Raw genomic sequence first — 19,665 nt, 5'->3', positions numbered from 1 at the left:
CAAGTTTATTTTGACTCACATTTTCAGAGGAATCAGTCCGTGGTGGTTGGTTTGAAGGCAGAAATGGTATGGCAGAAGGGGATAGCAGGAGAAAGCTGCTCAACTCACTGTAGCTAGGAAGCAGAGAGAGAAAGGAGGAGCAAGGGACAAGAAGACACACTTCTAGGTCAGTCCCCACTAACTGACCAACCAGCCCCCGAACCCTGATGGTGACTTCAGCTATAAACTCATCATTGAATTAATCCACTGATAAAAATAGAATGTCATGATTCAATCACCTTCCATCATTTATGAGACTTCGAGGGGACAGTTTAGATCTCAACCATAACAGGCAGGAAAAGTACAAGATGAACTTGAGGGATAAGGAAAAATAGGAAAACTCTTCATAAAAGAAAACCACTTATTAAATATAGTGACAAGTACAGAAATTGCCATGTTTTCTGTACCACAGACTGAACCCAAAGCCTTCACACTGACCTAGATCCTCAGCCTGCTCTCCTTCCCCACTCCCCTCTTTTTTCTGAGATTAAATCTCTCAAATTGCTAAATTGCCCAAGATGGGCTTGAATTTATGATCCTCCTGATTCAGCCTCCCCGAGTGCTGGGATTATAAGCATGTGCCACCATGGCTAGCTCCAAAAATTGCTATTTTTAAGCTGTCTATCACTTATAATTAATTCAGAAAAAAATCATCAATAGATGGGAAAACAACTGGGTCAAAAAGTTCTGGAGAACACCTTGAACATCATTCTACAGATTAATTTATTCAATGCTTATTCAAAATCACATTTCACTACAAAGGAGAAAGTATTCACAATAGTGACATCTAGCCAATATTATCTTATCAAACTGATCAAATTCAACATCACCAGTAACAGAATTGACTCCTATGCCTCCTGATGTGACCTACATAGTATTCCTATTATTTTTTTTAAAAGTCTCAGTAGAAGCTAATCATAAGAAAGCTGAGTGTGGTGGTGCACACCTGTAACACCAGCACTAAGGAAACTGATTCAGGATTGCTGTGAGTTTGAAGCCAGCCTGGGCTACAAAGTGAGTTTAAGCCCAACCTGAACTGCATAGTGAAACCCTGTCTCAAAAAGATGAAGAAGCAGAAGCAGAAGCAGAAGAAGATGTGGAGAGGAGACAGGAGGAGGAAAAAGAGGAGGAGGAAGAGAAGGGGAAGGGAAAGGAGGAGAAGCAGAAGCGGAAGAAGAGAGGGAGAGGGAGAGCGAGAAGAAAAGGAGCTAATCGCAGGTCCAGGGCTTTGGCCACAAGCAGACATTAGGGAAGAGGCAGATGTTCCATGCAAATGACAAAGGCACAGAGCCAAATGCAGCTGCGTGTCCAGGTTGGGAGCCCGGCTAGAGCATCACAGATAGGTGCTCACCTCTGAGCTCCCACATTCAGCCTTGATATTGCCGACAGATGTCTCTGCGCACTTCTGCCGTTATGGCACTTGCACTTCAATGTATTCAGAATCCTAGTTTCTACTGCATTGGTATAAATGGAATTATACTAATGCATGTACATTAAGACATTTTAATATAAAAAGGGTTTTCCTTGGTAATTGTAAACCATTTTTTGCCAGACCCTAAAAGTATGGTGGTGGCCCTTTATCTATGTCTAATGGATAAGTCAACCCTGATGTTAGTATAAGTTCTCGGTGCAATTCAGGGGAAGCCAAAATAGGTACAAAGGGTCATCTGGTTGTCACGGTTCTGATACCCCATCACAGATGTAAACACGCAACCTCCACAGAGTGTTCCAAAAGCATTTAATCTCATCACAACGTTGGGATGCCCCTAAATGTCCAGCACCGCTGCAGTGTTTCTACGGCCTGCACAGGGTGCTTGGCGAATTCCTACTAACTCCTCTGGGGGCGGGCTCTGAACTAAGGCCCTCTGCTGGGCAGCCCCTCAGTGAATGACACTGCTGCCCAGGGCCACAAGGCTGGCACAAGGCTGGCACGAGGCTGCAGTCAGGCGACGCCTGTGAAAACAGGTGCCTCCATGAGCTGCTGCAGGTCCGAAGCCCTCCAGCCCGACCCGGTCCAGCGGCCACGCGGGAGGCGCTGCAGGCCAGGCGCGACGCTTCGGCCAACAGCTCAGCCCCGCCCTGAGTCGCCCCACCCCGCCCCGGCCTGACCCCGCCGCCACGGCGCCCCTCCACGCCGCGCCTCCGGCCGCAGGGACCCTGAGCACAGCGCCGCCGTCAGCCTCGGTCACGTTTATGGTCCGTTCACCGTCCCAGCGGAGGCCGGTCGCAGTGCGGTGGCCCTGGGAGGAGACCTGACTGAGACCGGCTCAGGGCCGCTGGGTCGGACTCACAGGCTCCAGCGGGTCGGGGAAGAGTGCGGACCGTCGCCGAGCAGGACCGCGGGCCAGGACAAAGCTCCGAGACGCGGGGCCCACGGCCGCCATCTGCAGGGCCCCCAAATGGGCGGAGCCTCAGGTCTGGGAGCTGGGGCTGAGGGGCGGGCCCGACTGAGGGGGCGGGGCGATACACGATGAGGCCTGCCATTGGCTAAGCAGGGGGTGTGTCAGGGGCGGAGCCTGAGCCAGGGTTCCTAAGGGTTCCTCTTCCCCCAAAAGGCTACTGGAGTGGGCGGGCTTGTGGGAGGAATAGAGAGGGGCCACGGGGAGCCTAGGGGGTGAAACAGGACCCTGAGATTCCAAGGGTCTTCACACCTACAGGCCCAGATCTGCTACTGTGTCCAACAGTGTATTACATTCCACGGTTGGGTCCCCCGCCCCAAACAGAATAGAAAAAAACTACCCATGTTTCACATTTTGTTCACAGGAAAGTGCCTCACACCCCAGGTTTCTGGTATAGGGAACCCACAGGAGATGCTTGCTCGATGCCCAAAAACCGCCGATAACATCCTGTACCCACTCTGACCCTTTCTCTCCTGGAAAGCCCCCAAATGTTTACCTCTCTCAGCAACATCTCCCTCTCAACAAAACCTTCCACGTCCCCTAGCTAAACTCACCTGTAAAACATGCCCTCTCCCTTCACTCGCGGCCAGCGGTCTTTTAGCTCTTGGCCCGACTGCACACGTCTGCAATAAAGTTACTGCTGTTTGCTTCAACCTCGCCGGCTTCGGGTGGCTCGATGGCACCTTGGTTTACCTATCACAATGCACACCAAAATGTTTTGGTTTTTCTCTTTCTCTCATTTTTTGTTTCATTTTGATATTTTGGTTTGGTTTGGTTTGGTTTGGTTTGGTTTGGTTTGGTTAACAGGACCTCGCTATCGGCTTTGACCCCATTGTGTTGCCCAGGCTGGCCTGGAACACGCAATCATCCAGCTTCAGCATCCAAGTGCAGATGTGCACCCTCACACCCAGCAAAGGTGGTTTTTAAAAGGCCAAACCACTGTGAATGAAAGAAGAAGAAAACTGGAAGGCCAGAGACAATCAGAATGAAAAAAGAGAGTCTATTCTATAAGGAAAAGAGCAGGTATGACTTCATCAACACACAAAGCTGAGAAAGTTTCAACAGATGAAGAAATAGCATAATGGAGTAGGGCCACAGGGAGTAAGTGGAAGCCCAGATCTCAGAGACTGGAGCAGCTGGGCTCTGGAGAAAGCACCTGCTTGCATATTGGAGAAGGATGAGAAGCCACATCTGCACAGTAGAAAGCACTGGACAGACATGTGGCTAAGTTGTCTGGGAAGAAAGCTCCAAGTGCAGATCTTGCATCATGAACAGGGAGGAAACAGACGAGGTGATTTTAGCAGGAGTAAGATACAAGCTGTCCAGGAAAAGGATCACCAGCAATATGCACAAATCTAGCAGGGCTAGTTATGGCTGGGATATGAGGTGAAGATGAAACCAGAATTAGTGGGGACTCAGCCCAGCCTGCCCTACCTCCATTCCCCCCAATTCATTCCTAAATGTCCCCTTGAGGGTCCCAGAACTCCAGTGTGTAACACTAGGAGTGTTAACGTGGCCTCAAGTGTGAGAGGACAGCTCACTGTATTGGCAGATATAGTCCAAGTCAAACCCGAGTTTAAGCCAGAACTTCAGGAGCTCCTGCTCCCCCAAGATGTGGCCTAGATCAGGTGCTGCACAAAGGTGTCACCCCAGGGGCTGGGGATTTAGCTCAGCAGCATAAGTACCTGCCTTGCAAGCAGGCGGTCATGAGTTCAATCCCTGGTACCAATTTAAAAAAAAGGTGTCACCACAGAGGAATCTTAACTGCCAGCAAGAAAAAAAGGTCCCTGTTCAGTTATGCCCTAGCTGATTGTGTGCTCCTTGCAGAGCATTCCACAGAGCAGCTGCCAGTGCTCAGCATGGGATCTAGACACAGCCTTTTGTCCTCCCAGTCCCACTCTGCCCTGAGAGTACAGTTGGCCTATGGGCTAGGAAGGTTTCTTGGAAAGAACTCCTAGCCAGGAGCAGAATTTCTACCATCCATCCCCCTGCAGAACCACTCTAAGAGACAGACCAGGAAATGTTCAGTTGGAGAGAGAAAAGTATAAGGAAATGAAAAGCCCAGCCTAACTATGCAGCAGGAGGGCAGAATCCGGGCTCCCCAAGCTACAGTGATAGTTGCTCTGGGAGTCTTTGCCTCTCTTCACTCACCCACACCCTTCTCCTCTCTGCTGTGAGTCCCTGCAGACTCTCCACATGGACAGCATCAACAGCTAACAGGAGAGAAAAAAAAAATAAGGACAAATTTCCTCCTGGTGGGGTCACTGTAGCTCATTTCCCTCCCTCCACCCATGGTCACTATCTCCTTTGTGGTGGTCCTTTCTTTACTATTCTTATGCCCTGGAGCGCTTCTCCTTTGTGACTTCACCCACTAAAGGTGCCCAGAAGACAATACTCAATGTTCTATCCTAGAGTCTTAGCCTCTTAGGAAGCAAGGACAGCAGGCCTGGCCAGGCCAGAGGACTCTCTGTCCACAGTGTAACTGAGGTCGCTGCTGCCCAGTATCCCACAAAGATACAGAAAGCAGTCTCAGAGGCACTGGGCACTCCTAGTACCATGAATGATACTGTCATCCTCAAGCAATGAGGCTACATTTGGGAGAGGGGCTATACACAAAAATCAGATCAGCACACTCTAGACACAATGTGGCATTCATGACCATCAATTACAAAAAAGCCCAATGACTTCCGGGAGAAATTACTTTTCTAGGTAATTATGATTATGGCCATGTGAAACCCTTGCAACAGGTTGATGCTCTAAAGACTTCCATCAACTCTCCTTTCTGTCAGATATTGCCACAATCTAGATATTGTCCATAGAGACATCAAATGTGAGAATATTTGTTGGGAGCCGCGTCTGTGATAGCTCGCCTTGCGCGGCGGACGTGCGGCCTGTGGTAAAGAGCAAAGCCTGAGGTAGATTACCCCTCCCATCGAATATGTTAGTTTCTTGCTTACCGCGTAAACAACCCGCTCAACAATATAGTCTGTCTGGCAACTGATGATGTTAGCCAATCAGCTTGCCTTGCTTACTTTAACATGATTGGACACTGTACCCGTATATATACCGGTGCCACCCCTGGGCGGAAGAAGAAGCCAGGTAGAAGCCCAGAAGTAAAAGCCCAAAAAGAGCCGCGGGGAGCGGACCAGAGGAGGCTTCAGCTGGGAGAACCCAGGGCAGGCTGTACGAAAAAGGAAAATAAAAAAAAAAGGTTGTCCACTACCAGACTTTGTCGTGTGTCCTTCCTGCCGGCCGGGAGCGGACATCGACAAATATTCTCCTTGACAAAGACATCAACATCAAGATGTCTGACTTCAGCTTCTTCAAGTGCTGCCTGCAGGACAGGAGTGGCCAACTGATACTAAATAATCCAACCAGTTCTCAGAAGTACCTTGAATTACCTCACTTTGTGGCCATTCTGCAGCCCAGTAGAAGTGAGAGCACCACTGATGGCCTGGAATGTTCCACAATCCTGTGTGGCTTTGACTATATCCCATTCTCCTGCAGTCCTAGCCTGTGTCAAGGGATGACATCCCTGCTGGAGCTGAAAGACTGGACTACCGAGTAGGATAGGCATATTCACAAAGCGTGCCTGCATCCTGTGATCCTCTGGCGTCCTGTGGTGGAGGTGGCCTCCACTTGACATCACCAGCTGCCCCACCACCACCACACCTTGCCGCGTTGGCCCCTTTCTCTTCACTTCACTTTGGACAATCTTATGGGAACCTAGGTTTTAACACAGGAAAAACAAAAGCATTTCAGCTCATTTATTCCCCCCATAAGCTGTGCCTCCACCTTGAGAAGATCTCAATCCCAAGACCCCTGGGAGAAATGGGGTATACTCAGACCCTAGAATTGCCCTTCTAGCACTCCTGCCCACATCCGTCCACTTCTCTCACCACACAGCCCCTTGCCCTTCCCATTGTCTCTCACATCTATAATCAGCTTAAATCTTATTCCCAGAGAAAGTCCTCAGTGCCTTGTCTCTGAAGCCCTCTGTTATGGTTTATATAAAGTCACATGCAATCATAGACAGGACTTGTAGAAGATGATTGAATTACAGGGGAATTCACTTGTAGTTAAGAGGTAGGTCAGTGGGGGCAAAACCTGAAAGAGTTTATCTCCTTCTCCTCCTCCTTCTCCTTCTCTTTATTTTGCACTCTCTGCTTCCTGGAGGCCATGCTGTGAGCATTATTCTTCTACCATATTCCTGTGCCATGCCATCCTACTTTGGAGTCAGCCACCCATAGACTGAAACCTCTAAACTGTGAGCCGTATACCCTAAAGTGGTATGTGTCAAGTATTGTATCTAAGCTATTAGGAAAGTAACGGAGACACTTTTCTAGGCCTGGCCTTCCCCTGTTGACCTGTCCTTCTGCTGACCTCCCAGAACTGTCCCACTCATACCTCCATTGTTGGGGACCACTAATTCACAATGGCTAACTTTGCATACTTCCCTAAGGGATGATAAAATGGAGGCTTAGGATTATCAGTACCTCCTGTTTGAGATTTTTCATTGACACTTCTTAGCATATGACCATCTATATCCTCTGAGTCTTCTGTCAAATTGTAATCCTTTTCTAGCCCCATTTATCACTGTGTACACCTAATAAATAGTGGCTGCTTTGGGAGTGGAGGAGGACCCATTCAGAGACATTGACTTCCCAGCCGTTGATGTATTACTATACTAGTCTCTGTCTTTTATTTTTCCACCGTACTCTTAAGACAGACAATCAGGACACTCGGCTGGACTCTCAATACTCCGTAATACACATTTGCCATAATCACACCTGTGGTCTTGGCCCTGAAGACTCTGCCCGCATTCTCAGGCTCACCCAATGGGCCTTGGCATGAGCAGAGCTCTCTGGGGGTCCCAAACATTGCAGTCTGATGCTGTGAACTCTGATGCCAGTGAGTGTTCAAGGTCTAGGCACAGAAGAGGTCCTGACACAAGCCCCTTATCTTTCCCATGAAGGAACTGGTGGTAGAGTAGAATCCCGTAGCACAGAGGGCTGGCTGGACAGATGGGAAAATACCTCAGTGAAAAGCCTGAAAGAACAACACCCAGGGCAGCAGGCCCAGGTCACTGAAGCCCACTTTTCCACAGATAGCCCCATCTTGTTAGACAACCCTGGTTCAGTCATCTTCAGTGACCCTTCAGAGGCTTCAGACCATGGGCTCAAGGTGCTCCCCATGGTCTATTCATGTACCCATCAAGCCATGATCCTCAGACCATCATGGTACTACCCATTTTTATCCTCCATAGGGCTGGTTCCTCAGACCTCAGCTTTACCCAGCTTCCCTTGAGTCAGTCCCCCTGTCCTTACAGCTCCATGATCCTGGGTCTTTGCACAGCCCCCATGGTGTACTCACACTGATTGCTGTGACATTGAGCCATTGTGCTCCAGTAAGGCATGGTACTGTGAACACTAGCTCATCAGTGATCCCCAGCCCCTAGAACAGATCCTTGAATGCTTGTAGAATGGATGGGTCAGTGGTATCTACTTTCAGGAGGAAAACCAAGCACAGAGGGCAGCAAATTTCCCAGAATCAGTAGGGCCTGGGCCCATAGGACCCTGGGAGGAACCCTGGAGGACCTCATTCTATCTAACCTCTACCCTTGAACATAGCAGGTGTCCCAGTGCTGTGTGCTACCTACTCCATGCCTCAGCACCTCTGCCTCTTCCAGCATGTTCCCCATGAACCAAAGACCACTATGCTGGGCAGAGACTGGACATGAGGGAAGAGAATAGAGTCCACAAAAGAGGCAATGAGTTTGTAGAGTCAACTGGGAAGGCTGATACAAGAATGTACCAAGATAGAAAATCGTGTCCAGTGAGGGTTGAGAGGAAGATTTCTGGGAGCTTTTGGGAAGAGTTCTCCTTTAAAAAAAAAAAAAAAGCAGATGGCGGATAGATAAGAGCAGAATACAGAGGCTCCTTGAGACAGACAACTCAGATGCCAAAATAACACAATGTGGGGAGTCCAGGACAGAAGGAAATGGATCCTCTCAACCCAGGAAGAAACTAAAGCGAAAGAACCAGTCAAACATGCAGTCCCAGGGCTACTATTGAGGCAGCTAAGATTCTGTGCTGTTGCACACCCGAATTCCCACTGCTTTGACTCACTGGAATTGCAGTCACACTGAAGTCAGAATCGGTGAGCCCAATGGAGAACAGAGCCAACCTGCATTGACCTGTGGTGAGTGCCAGGAATAAAACCCCTCCATGGGAAAGGAGCACCAATGGGTTGACATTTTGGAATTGGGCAGGACTGGTAAAAACAAGGAACAGCAGTGACTTCAGTCAGTTGTTCCCTTCCCAGACGAGATTGGTGGGGTATGCTTGGCCCGTGTCACATCCCTGGCTGAGACCCAATAAGCCGTCCCAAACCAATTCCCTATGAGCAGAACACACTAATGCAGTGAAGGCCTCAGCAGGTTGATTGACCCAGTGGGGAGAAGCCAGCATACGCTGCCCCTGTTTGTACCTCAATAACACACTGGAGTAGACAGGATTACCTAGCCAGCGTGCTTCAAAAGAACCATAACCAACAAGGAAAAGGACTGGGACCTCCTCTATATGTCTGTATGGAAGAAATTTTAGAGAAGAGGAAGCAACAAGAAAAAGTCTCCAGCCCCCAACTCTAAGAACACTGATCCAGGAAAGGCAAATACAAAAGAGATTGAGAACAAAAAACATGCAATATCAGACATGGCATCAGTGGACATAAAGAGATATCTTTGGGACCTCAAGTTCAAAAGTGAAATATGTAACCAAGTAAAGCAAGCTATAAGTGGATTAATAAAAGAAATGCTAACCACCTCTCAAGAAGACACAGATGGAAGAATAGAGGAGCACAAAAAAGGAGAGAAACATTTGATGAAGAATATAAAGAAAACATAGAATACATGAAGCAGGTTCAAACAGATTACCAAGAAATAGAAAACTCCATTGAAAGCTGGAAAAACTGCTTGAAAGAAACTAAGGATAGATTATTCAGACTGGAAGAGGTTTGCAATATGGGATCATGAAAGGAAAAATTTCTTAAAAATAACAAGGAGACAGTAACAATACAAAGGAGACAGCAAGAGGATATATAACTTAAGAATAAAGAATGTGAAGCAGGGGTACCAACAAAGGAACTACAGAAATAATTAAGGAAAACTTTCCAAACATAGGAAAAGGAAATGATGTTCAGCTGTATGAGGCATACAGAACTCCAGACACCTACAACCAAAACAGAGCTATACCCAGGCATATAATAATCAAGATCCCAGAAATTCAATATAAGAACAGAATATTAAAAGCTGTCAGAAAAAAGAAACAGATCACCTATAGAGGAAAACCCATCAAAATCACAGCAGACTTCTTGACACAGACCATCAAATCAAGAAGAGCTTGGAGAGAAGTATTCAGAAAATAACCTCCAGCCCAAATTGATATACCCCGAAAAACTGTCCCTAGAAATTAATGGAGAAACATGATGCTTCCAAGACAAAGAGGAACTGGGGGAATTTACGACCATCAATCCAATTCTACAGAGAATACTTAAGAACATTCTAGAGAGACAAAAGTACCAGGATTCCAGGAACAGTGGCAGAGAGGCCTCAAAGAATGGAGCAGAAAGTGGAATGAAGAACAAAAGCAGACAACTAATGGCAGAAAAAGAGCACAACAGAAATGAGGCAGAGAAAGTAGGCTATAATCTCTAATATAGATGGTCTTGATACACTAAAAAAGAAAAAAAGAGAGAAACACAGGCATGGTAGATCAGGAGGTAGGGTCCACTGAGATGCTCTTTATAGGCAATATAATTATCCTGAAAAAGGGTTTATGGGCCAAAAAGCAAATATGAGAAAACAATGCTCTATGTGACAGAGAACCAGAGAGTAATAGGGGCAACTCAACCAGTATTTGTAGATAGGTTGGAAAGACAGGTTTTAATAGGTAAAGGAATACAACTAGAGATCAAGTCCAGGAGGGAGAAGGTTCGGAACCATTAAGGTAAATAGCAGATTGCCCCCCCCCATCTAAAAACTGACAATTCTATTGAAGATAATAAGAGACAACACAGTGACCATTGGAGAACTCCTTGTACAGTGGTTTTATATGTCTTTTTTGTTTCATGTGTTTATAGGAATATGTTTTGTTTTGTCTGGCTTTGTTTTGTTTCTCCCTCTAATATAGAAAGGATAGAAATACATGTTAAGACTCATGCATGTGTAGAATCTATAAACAGTTTATGAGAACTATCTTATAATACATGATGAAATGAACAAATACTTTGAAGAAAAAGAGACACTAAAGTACCCACTGCTGATCCCGTAGTGTCATGATGTGAAATCCAGCAATACTATTATCCTTTGTTCAGAGTGATTTTAGCCTGCTATGGTTTGTTTAGTCTCAACATAAATGAAGATATGGATAACTGCATGTATGTTTAAGTGTATAGGATTGATAACCATATTACTAAGTTTTTGTTGGATAGTTTAACAGAACTGTTTGCAGTCTGGCTGTTTGAATCCCACTTTGTATGTTTCACTTTTGTATCTTGAACAACTATTTGTATGAGGACAATATGCAATCATCAACTAGTGATTTCTTACTGTTTATTTTTTCTTTGAAAGTATTATTTCTACCCGTTTTCTGTTTTGTTTAGTCTCTCTTTAAATAAAATTTTAAAGAAAGAAAAAAAAAGAATGTACCAAGATACTTGCCTCGTATGTCAGGTCCTTCTTATGAACCTGCTGGACCCCTGCTGATCTTCTGTACCTGGGATCCTATATCACTTTCTTTTTAAACCTACCACAGTCTCCACATTGAAGCAAGCTCACCCCAAAACCATGCATCCTTGGCTCATTTACTTGGGCACAAGACCCTCTATGTTCAAGATGTCTCTGATGGGTGACAAATGGACATCAGGGCTTCCAAACTAAGGGATGTATAGCAGTTGTCATGTTCCCAAGCACCTCAGAACTGGCACCCTGCCTCTAAGGGGCCACTTAGACCAGAACTCAGACTGAGGGTTCCAGTGGGTACCTGGCAGATTGGCAATAGTGCAGGGAGTGGGGTAGGGGTCACTCCCACCCTCCCCTGTCATGCTGGGAACCCAGTCTGTGTTTCTGGAAGGCTGGTGGTGTGGCAGATGAGGGTGACATGGGTGATCTGCAGGCCTGAGTGCTGCTCTGCCTTAGACTGTGCTCCCAGGAAGCAGCACACCATGTGGTCCTTCAGAGGTGCCCTGTTTACCAGACACAGGTAAAGCCTCCCTACATCTTGGTCCCTGCTGGGCTGGTATGGGAACCAAGAGTCCAGGAACACACATACTTACACGCACTCCCCGGATTTGGTGAGGTAACTGTGTCCCTCACCGCAGTGCCAAACCAGGTTGGGGCAGGGACTTGTGCCACCCAGCTACTGGGATATCTGGTGGAGGCTCCTGGGTGTGCAGGGTTCCCTGCCCATGTGTCTAGGGCTGACAGCCTTTCCCACTCCCTTTCCTTCAGCTCCAATCAGAGAGAAAGGGATGTAATGAGGGCAAAGCCTATCAGGATTTCTGTCACCCTGGCCCAAACACTCCCCACCCCCTGCAATGGGAAAGGACATCCCTCAGGGACACTTGGGAACTCCCTCCCCCTCTTCCGGCTTCTGTCCTGTTTTAGCACATCAGCTATTTATAGCCCCTAGAGAAACCACTGGGGTGGAGTCTCAGTGCAACGGTCCCTATCAGAGACTCTCCGGGGACCTGGCATTTTGCAGACAGAGGAACAGAGCATTCTACCTTCTTATTGCTCTCCTAACAGCCCTTAACAGCAGAGAACTCTCTCTGCTAGTCTGAAGTACCCAGCAAGACTTAGTGCTGTGAGACCCTTTAGTGTCATCATAGCCATTTGTGGACTGCCAGGGAGACAGAACAGGGCCTCACCAGGAGGTGATCCCCACCTGGAAACCGTATCATTTTCATCATTTTCTTGGATTGGGTTATATTCTCTTTTGTTTTGATTATGCTAAATCTGATGGCAGGAGTAGCTGTTTAAAAGATAATAAGATATATTATGGTAGCCAGTTTGGATTCACTATTAGCTTATTTTGAAGTCTTTTGTTTTGTTTTTATTGTTTCTCTTCTATTCTGTTCTGTTTGATTTTTACTATGTCCAAAGGTATCTGCAGCTATTTTGAAGACAAAAAAATGGTAACTATTGCTGATTTCATAAAGTTTTGAAGTCTTGTATCACTTATACTAGTTTATTTTGGGTGGTTTTATTCTGCTTTATTTTCCAAGGATTTATCCTCTTTAAAACAAAAAATAAAAAAAATTTTAAAAAAGATAGTGTCATTAATCTTTCAAGGACTGAAAGAAATTGACAATCATCTAGACTCATTTTCTTGAAGGGTTGGAACTCAATCTGTCTTTCTGGCCTTAATGACAGTGTCTGAACCTGCCCTGGCCTCTGATCTGCCTGCAGCCCTCCCCTATCCTGTCTCCAAGGCAAACAATGCGGAGTAGCCAGGCCTCTCCAAGGCTATTCATCCTATTCAAAAGTCAACCTGGCCTCCAATCTTTATGGCCTCAGTTCTTTTCAAAATTCTCCCTTCCCAGTGGTCAAAGGCCAACAGGACCCTACTGGGCTAGCAAAAGCAGGCGACCTGGGCAGGCCTGGAAGATGGAGGCAGCCAAGGCATCAGAGGCCAGAAGAGCAGTTTTCTGAGGCAGGGTCGGACTTCTTATCACTGCTTGTCGTAGCCATCACCTGTGTGCTCGCCAGAGGTGACTTGGATTGGGCACTTTCCTGCAATCTTGACTTGCAAAAATCTTCCCACCTGTTGTTGGAGATATATGCTTTTTTTTTTAAAGATTCCTGTTTACAGAGCAGGAAGCCACTTTTGTGTGAGAATATGAGCTACCCAGAGCATGAGTGCTACAATTTCAGAGATGATGAACTTGGACTTCCCCATGTCAGGTTCAGTGTGACAGTGAAGACATTACAAGGCCTGACCTCTTCTCCAGCCAGCCTGAGGCCAGCCCTTCCAGACTGGGCTCCTCTCACCCAGAGACTTCTGGGTAGGAACAGGACTCATGGAGGGAAGCAGGTATCTGGTGTTCACTGGGGGCCATCACCCTATCTGTGTGCAGAAGGCTGTCACAGTAGACTTGTTCCCCATCATCCTAAGGTTCTTTTGTGAGATTCAACTGAAAATCATAAATTGGCAAAGTGAAGTTGTGCTAACAGTCCTGATGGCACTAGATGACACCAGGTAATGTTAGATGCCAACAGTTAACACACCCAGCTGTTGATCTCTGCCATAGCCAGATGCCACCTTCAACTGCCAGCTTGTGTTGGACAGTGTAGGTCAGCTCTACCAGGTGCTGGCTCTGCCACTGGTCTTTGGCTGGTCTCTGGAGCTCTGTAATGTTAACAAATTTGAGTGCTTATTGCTCTTTCTTTTGAAACAACCACTCTGTTCACACCACTTAGGATTAAAAAACAATCCCAAACAGATTTATGGATTGTTGGAACCCATACTATTGAAGATATAAATCATGAGCCGGTTTACAGGAATACCAAAGTGAGTTTAAGTGACATTAACAAGGCCTGGCTCTCACGTGGTGAGTCAGTACATAGAAGGGAGCCCTCCTAGACTAAAACCCGAGGAGTGCTACTTATACAGTAGCTGCAGGCTCATTTCAGCGAGGGGCAGGGCTGAAAGTTTGCTAGGAATGCTGGATATGAAAATAAAGGTCCCAGATCCCTCCTTTCCCTATCTTAGCCACTCCAGGGTGCCCTCTTCCTTCTTCAAAAAGGCAACAGTATGCTCTGAAGCAGCAGGAATTGGGAGAGTGTATCATACTGACTAACTGTACTCATCTTGGATCGAACAAGATGGTTGGTTTTGATAGCCAGGGAGGACCCTGAAGCAATTTGTTCCAGGCCATTCATGGAGTGAGGGGATGCAAAGGGAGGCAAGGGGCAGGGACATTACAGCTACCAGCCAACCACATCCCCCTCTGCAGCCAGCATGGAAAAACATGAGAAAGTTGAAAGCTTCTCTTCTGTCTCAATCTGAGCATCACAAAAGCCAACTGGATAGTGCTTTCCCCCATTTTATAGCTAAGGAGATAGAGGCCAAGAGAGAAAAAGGTGATCCAGTCCAATCCAATAGCCCTTCCAAATGAAGGAAAGAGGTTGTCAGTTTAGGGCGCCTGGGAAAATTTTTAGGTTAAAGTAAGAAGTTCAAGGCTCTGACTTTGGATACAAGGTTTTATTTCTGGTGCTATGACTTACTGAGTGATCTAAAGTGGGTCACTTTGGGACCATACGTCTCAATTTCTCTTTCTTTTCCTCAGATGCTTCTTGGGCAGTCTGTTCTGGAAGTGAACAACCCAGTAGATTGGACCAGTGCAGAAATTCTCATACAGCAGCTCCTGCTGTCACCGGTATTCAACAGATGAGGGACCCAGATCCAGAGGAGCCTAGGGTCCTTGGCTACCAGTGGCCATGTTCCAGCATCACTAGAGACAGCATGGGGATGTCATACGCTGGAAGCCAAGGGAACAAAGGCAGAAAAGGGTTTTGTCCCTGGGGAGGGGGAGGCCTGGAAAAGCATCTGAGGGATGTGAAGAGACTTGAGATCTGTCCCAAATAGGGAGCCTCCATATGAATACCCTCAACCCCCCAGGGCCTGATGAAGTTGCTCCCTGCTCTGCTATGTTTTCTCCTGGGTTGAGTCCCTGTTTCTTTCAACTGTTCATCGCAGTTAAAGCCATCATCTTCAGTGTCACTGGTGTTCAGGCACAGGGCTTGGATTGCTGTAGTCTTGGCTTCCTCTTGACAATCCAAGTACCAGAGAGAGTGGAGAGCTCTGTCCCAGGCCAAGGCAAGGCACTCAGACCCCAGCTCTGCACCCACATGGGGAACCAGGCAGGTGCCTTCTCTTGGAGCTTCAGTCTCCCACTCTGCAAACAAACTCTGTAGAGCCTGACAGTCTGTCCTTGTGAAGAAGGTACTGAGCTGGTGTCAAGCCAAAGAGAAGCTCCTGGGCCACAGCTGCCAGCTATGGGGCATATATCTGACTGGGCATCACAGCCCAGGAACAAGAATAAACAACCACATTGAGGACCATACCAAGTGAGTGCTTTGCATGAAACTTGCTCTCCAGAGGAGATTCTGCTCTCCCATTTTGCAGATGGACAAAGTGAGGTCAGAGAGGGTCAGGGCCTTGTCCAAGGCCATCAGTTTAGGTAGCAGCAGAGCCAGAACTGGAACTGCACCCCCATTGTGGGGTTCTGGCTCTTGTCACCCCGCCCCCTTCCTCCTGTCTCTGTTCTTTCCTCTCCTTTTCATAAGGGCCCTTGGCTCCAGGCCCGCTTGGCTGCCTCCTGCAATTAGCCCCTATCACTGTTCCGGATCACAGCCCTGGGCCCAGTGGAGACAAAGTCCCCTGGGCCCCTCGTGACAGGGAGTGGAGGCTGGGGGGTGGGGGACGTGGGGGTGACCAGTGCCAGGCTGAGCTGGTCGGTCCTGTTTTCTCTTCTCCCAGAGTCCTCTGTAGGCCCAGGAGGTGCCGAGTGGACAGAAGTGGCAGGAACAGGAGGAATGTGTGGTTTCCTCCCAGTTCCTGCCCTTGCCCCACCTCACCATCCCACCTCACCTGGCTCCTGGGTGACTTATTGCTGCTCACACCCCAGGGAAGGAGGTCACTGGGGCAGTAGGAGTGGAGGCAGGGTATCTGAGAGCTGCATCTATTTCTGGGAACCTAAGGCTTCAGCTCAGCTGCCCAGGGCCAATATTTTCTCTCATTCAGTCACTCAGCAAGCAACCCTAAGCTCCTGTGAAATGATTCCTGTGATGACAAGGTCCCTGCCCATACCCTCCCTTTGTACCTTTAAAGCTCAGTATTACTATGAGTGACTGAGGTGGAGATCAAACCCCACCTGAGCATCTGGACCGGGACTCAAAATCTGAATAGTGAGCCACATGCCAGCATGCTCATAGGCTGCCATCAGGGATCCCGCTTGCAGGTATCCAGCATGGGCTGGGAGAAACAGCCAGTAACACCCCCACACACCTGTAGGCCACCATTGGAGGAACCTCCCCACCAGTCATGGGCACAGGTCAGGAAAAGCAGCCAGTCATGCCCCTGCATGCCTGTCGCCATCAAAGAAGCTTTTACGTAGCCACGTGGGTCTGGAGAAGTCCTCCCTGCACCCCACGACCTCCCCAGGAACCTAGGTTCAGAGAAATCCAGGTGTCTGGCCCATTCCCATGCACTGCAGGTCAGCAGCCAGCACAGGAAGCACCTGGGACCCTACAACCAACTCGTCCAGTGGGCCAGGAAAGTATCAAGACAATGGAGCAAAATGCAATCTCAGACTTCCAGCCTGCACAGAACAAGTCAAGGACACATAATCATAGAATAAATAGGAATTGGCACACCTGAAAGTTCTGAAACAAATGCAACTGAAGTCAAGAAACAACATCATGAGGCTATAAAAGAAATCAGATCAGAAATAATATCTCAGGTAAAAGAAGAAATGAAAACCATAATAAAAGAATTGCTGAGTATATCTAAAGAAGACATAGATTAAAAAGAAAGAGAGAGAGTAGCATAGGAAAATGATGGAAACCTTGAATGAACAATATAGGAAAGAATTACAAACCATTAAACTGATTCAGAGATATCCAGTAAATTAAAAACTCCACTGAAAGTTGGCAAAACTGCTCGAACAAAACTGAAGATAGACTTTCAGACCGTGAAGACAGGACTGCAGCTAGTGATCACAAAAAGAAAGAATAACAAGGAACCAGGAAATAACAATTCAACAGATGCAAGACTAAATGCTTTTTGCATAAAGGAATGTGCATGAGTCTTGGGGGGGCCAGGAACAAAAGGTTATGGTTCTAGTGTAATATAACGTTGGCAGACTTTAAGGATGGTTAAACCTGCATTATAATGTTCAAGTGGTGAAATGATAAGAATAAACAATTCTTTATAACTGGAGATGGGTTTAAAGAAATGTATCTGGTGACCACATTGACTGGATGGACTATAATGGTTGATACATTGTGTCAACTTGAGAAGTTTAGAAGTTTAACTAAGGGCTCAGCAGGGAGCCAGGGTCTTTACTTCGTAAACATCCTAATTCTGTGCAAGAGGAGGGCAAGAGAGATGCTGTGAATGCTGTACTCACTTTAGGTGGTAGTAGCTTACTTACAATATAAGGGAGAAAAAGAGGTTTGTTCCTCCTCCCCACCTTTCCTCCTGTTGTTTTGCTGTCTTCTGCTACCTTGAACTGTTGCCCCTGTACCATGCCACCCTGCTTTGGAGTCAGCTGATAAAGGACTGAAACCTCCACAAACTGTGAGCTAAACAAATGTTTCCTTTCTTAATTTTGGGCATAGGATATTCCCCCACCCCTGCAATGGGAGAAAAATAGCTGAGATGGTGACCCTCAGGTGGAGGAAGTGACCAGCTGACCTTAAATTTCACCTGGATTCAGTGTCCCCTTCTGTATAAAAGGTCTGGCTAGTTAGCCACAAGCTCTTATTTCTCTCTTAAGCAGAGGATTGAAGCAAATTTTTATTTTTATGAAATAAATGGACAACCAGCTTGGACCTCCATGGGGAAAGTTTTAATTGCAGAATAAAAATAATTGTTTTCTGTGCCCTCTGCCCTATAAAAAGGAAGCTGGCTGAGACCCAATAGGTTACCCGAAGTCAAGTCCCTACAGTGGTTGCACACACTAACCACACTAACTCAGTGAAATCTCAGAAGTTTGACTGACAGTGCAGGCCACAGCAGTTTGACTGACCCGGAGGGGAGGCGTGACAAAGAAATGCAGTGCACATCACAGCAACTTGACTGATCCCCGTGCCACTGCACTCCAGCCACCACTTGCAATACCTCCAGGCTGCCAGCAAGACCTGTAGCCGCAGGCCTGGGAGTGACTGGGAGCTCACCGGCTGCCCCTGACCCTGACCCTGCTGCAGCCACCAACCCGTAAGAGAACACACTGCCACCGTGTTCCAGCCACTGCCACCCAGAGGGGAAGTGACACGAAGTAATACAATGCAGGCCACAGCACTTGACTGATCTGGAGGGGAGGGGTCAGCATACGCTGTCCCTGTCTGCAACTCACTAGCACACTGTAGTGGAAAGGGTCATCTCACCAGTGTGCTTCGGAGGAATTATAACCAACAAAAAAAGAAACTCCTTGAAGAAGCAAAAAACATGGGAAGAGGAAGCAACAACAAAAAGTCTCCAGGTCCCAACCCTAAGAACACTGACCCAGGACAGGTAAATACGAAGGAAAATTAGAACAGCAAACATGCAATATCAGACGCAGTGCCAGTGGACATAAAGAGATATATTCGGGACCTCATAGATGAGTTCAAAAGTGAGATATTTAGCCAAATAAAGCAAGATATAAGAAAATTAATTAAAGAGATACTAAGCACCCCTCAAGTAGAATCAGATGGAAGAAGGGAGAAACTCAAACACCGGAGAGAACCATTTGATGAAGAATATAAAAAATATAGAATACATGAAGCAGATTCAAAGAGATCACCAGGAAATTAAAAACTCCATGGAAAGATGGCAAATCAGCTTGAAAGAAACTAAGGATAGATTATCCAAACTGGTAAACAATTTTGCAATGTGAGAGTATGAAAGGGAAAACTTTTTAAAAATAACAAGGAAACAAGCAGTAACAATACAAAGGCTAGAAGATGACAAAAGGATCTATAACTTGAGAATAAAGAATGTGAATGAAGAAGCTGGGGTACAAACAAAGGCACAAAGATTATTCACAGAAATAATTAAGGAAAACTTCCCAAACATAGGAAAAGGAAATGATATTCTGATATATGAGGCATACAGAACTCCAGCCACCTACAACCAAAACAGAGCTATACCCAGGCATATAATAATCAAGATCCCAAAAATTCAATATAAGAACAAAATATTAAAAGCTGTTAGAGACAAGAAAGAGATAACCTATAGAGGAAGACCAATCAGAATAATGACAGACTTCTCAACACAAACATCGAGTCAAGAAGAGCCTGGAGTGAAATATTCCAAGCCCTGAAAGAAAATAACCTCCATCCCAGATTGATATACCCTGCTAAACTGTCTCTAGAAATTAATGGAGAAACAAGATGCTTCCAAGACAAAGAGGAACTTGGGAAATTCACAACCACCAATCCAACTCGACAGAGAATACTGCA

The 19,665-nt window shown here is 46.7% G+C and overlaps 1 long non-coding RNA gene across 1 annotated transcript; it reads left to right on the top strand.

Annotated features, from left to right (window-relative positions):
• The first annotated feature begins 1,952 nt into the window (after nt 1-1,952).
• Nucleotides 1,953-3,091, top strand: LOC134470683 (uncharacterized). The gene is made up of 2 exons (XR_010039737.1): nt 1,953-2,454; nt 2,803-3,091. It is a non-coding gene; the product is annotated as an uncharacterized LOC134470683 (long non-coding RNA).
• Nucleotides 3,092-19,665: the final 16,574 nt, after the last annotated feature.

This window comes from Cavia porcellus, unplaced genomic scaffold (genome assembly GCF_034190915.1).
Source record: "Cavia porcellus strain 051 isolate PalLab524CR breed Dunkin Hartley unplaced genomic scaffold, mCavPor4.1 scaffold_16, whole genome shotgun sequence".
Classification (NCBI taxonomy): Eukaryota; Metazoa; Chordata; class Mammalia; order Rodentia; family Caviidae; genus Cavia; species Cavia porcellus.
This window is presented reverse-complemented; position numbering and strand designations above follow the sequence as displayed.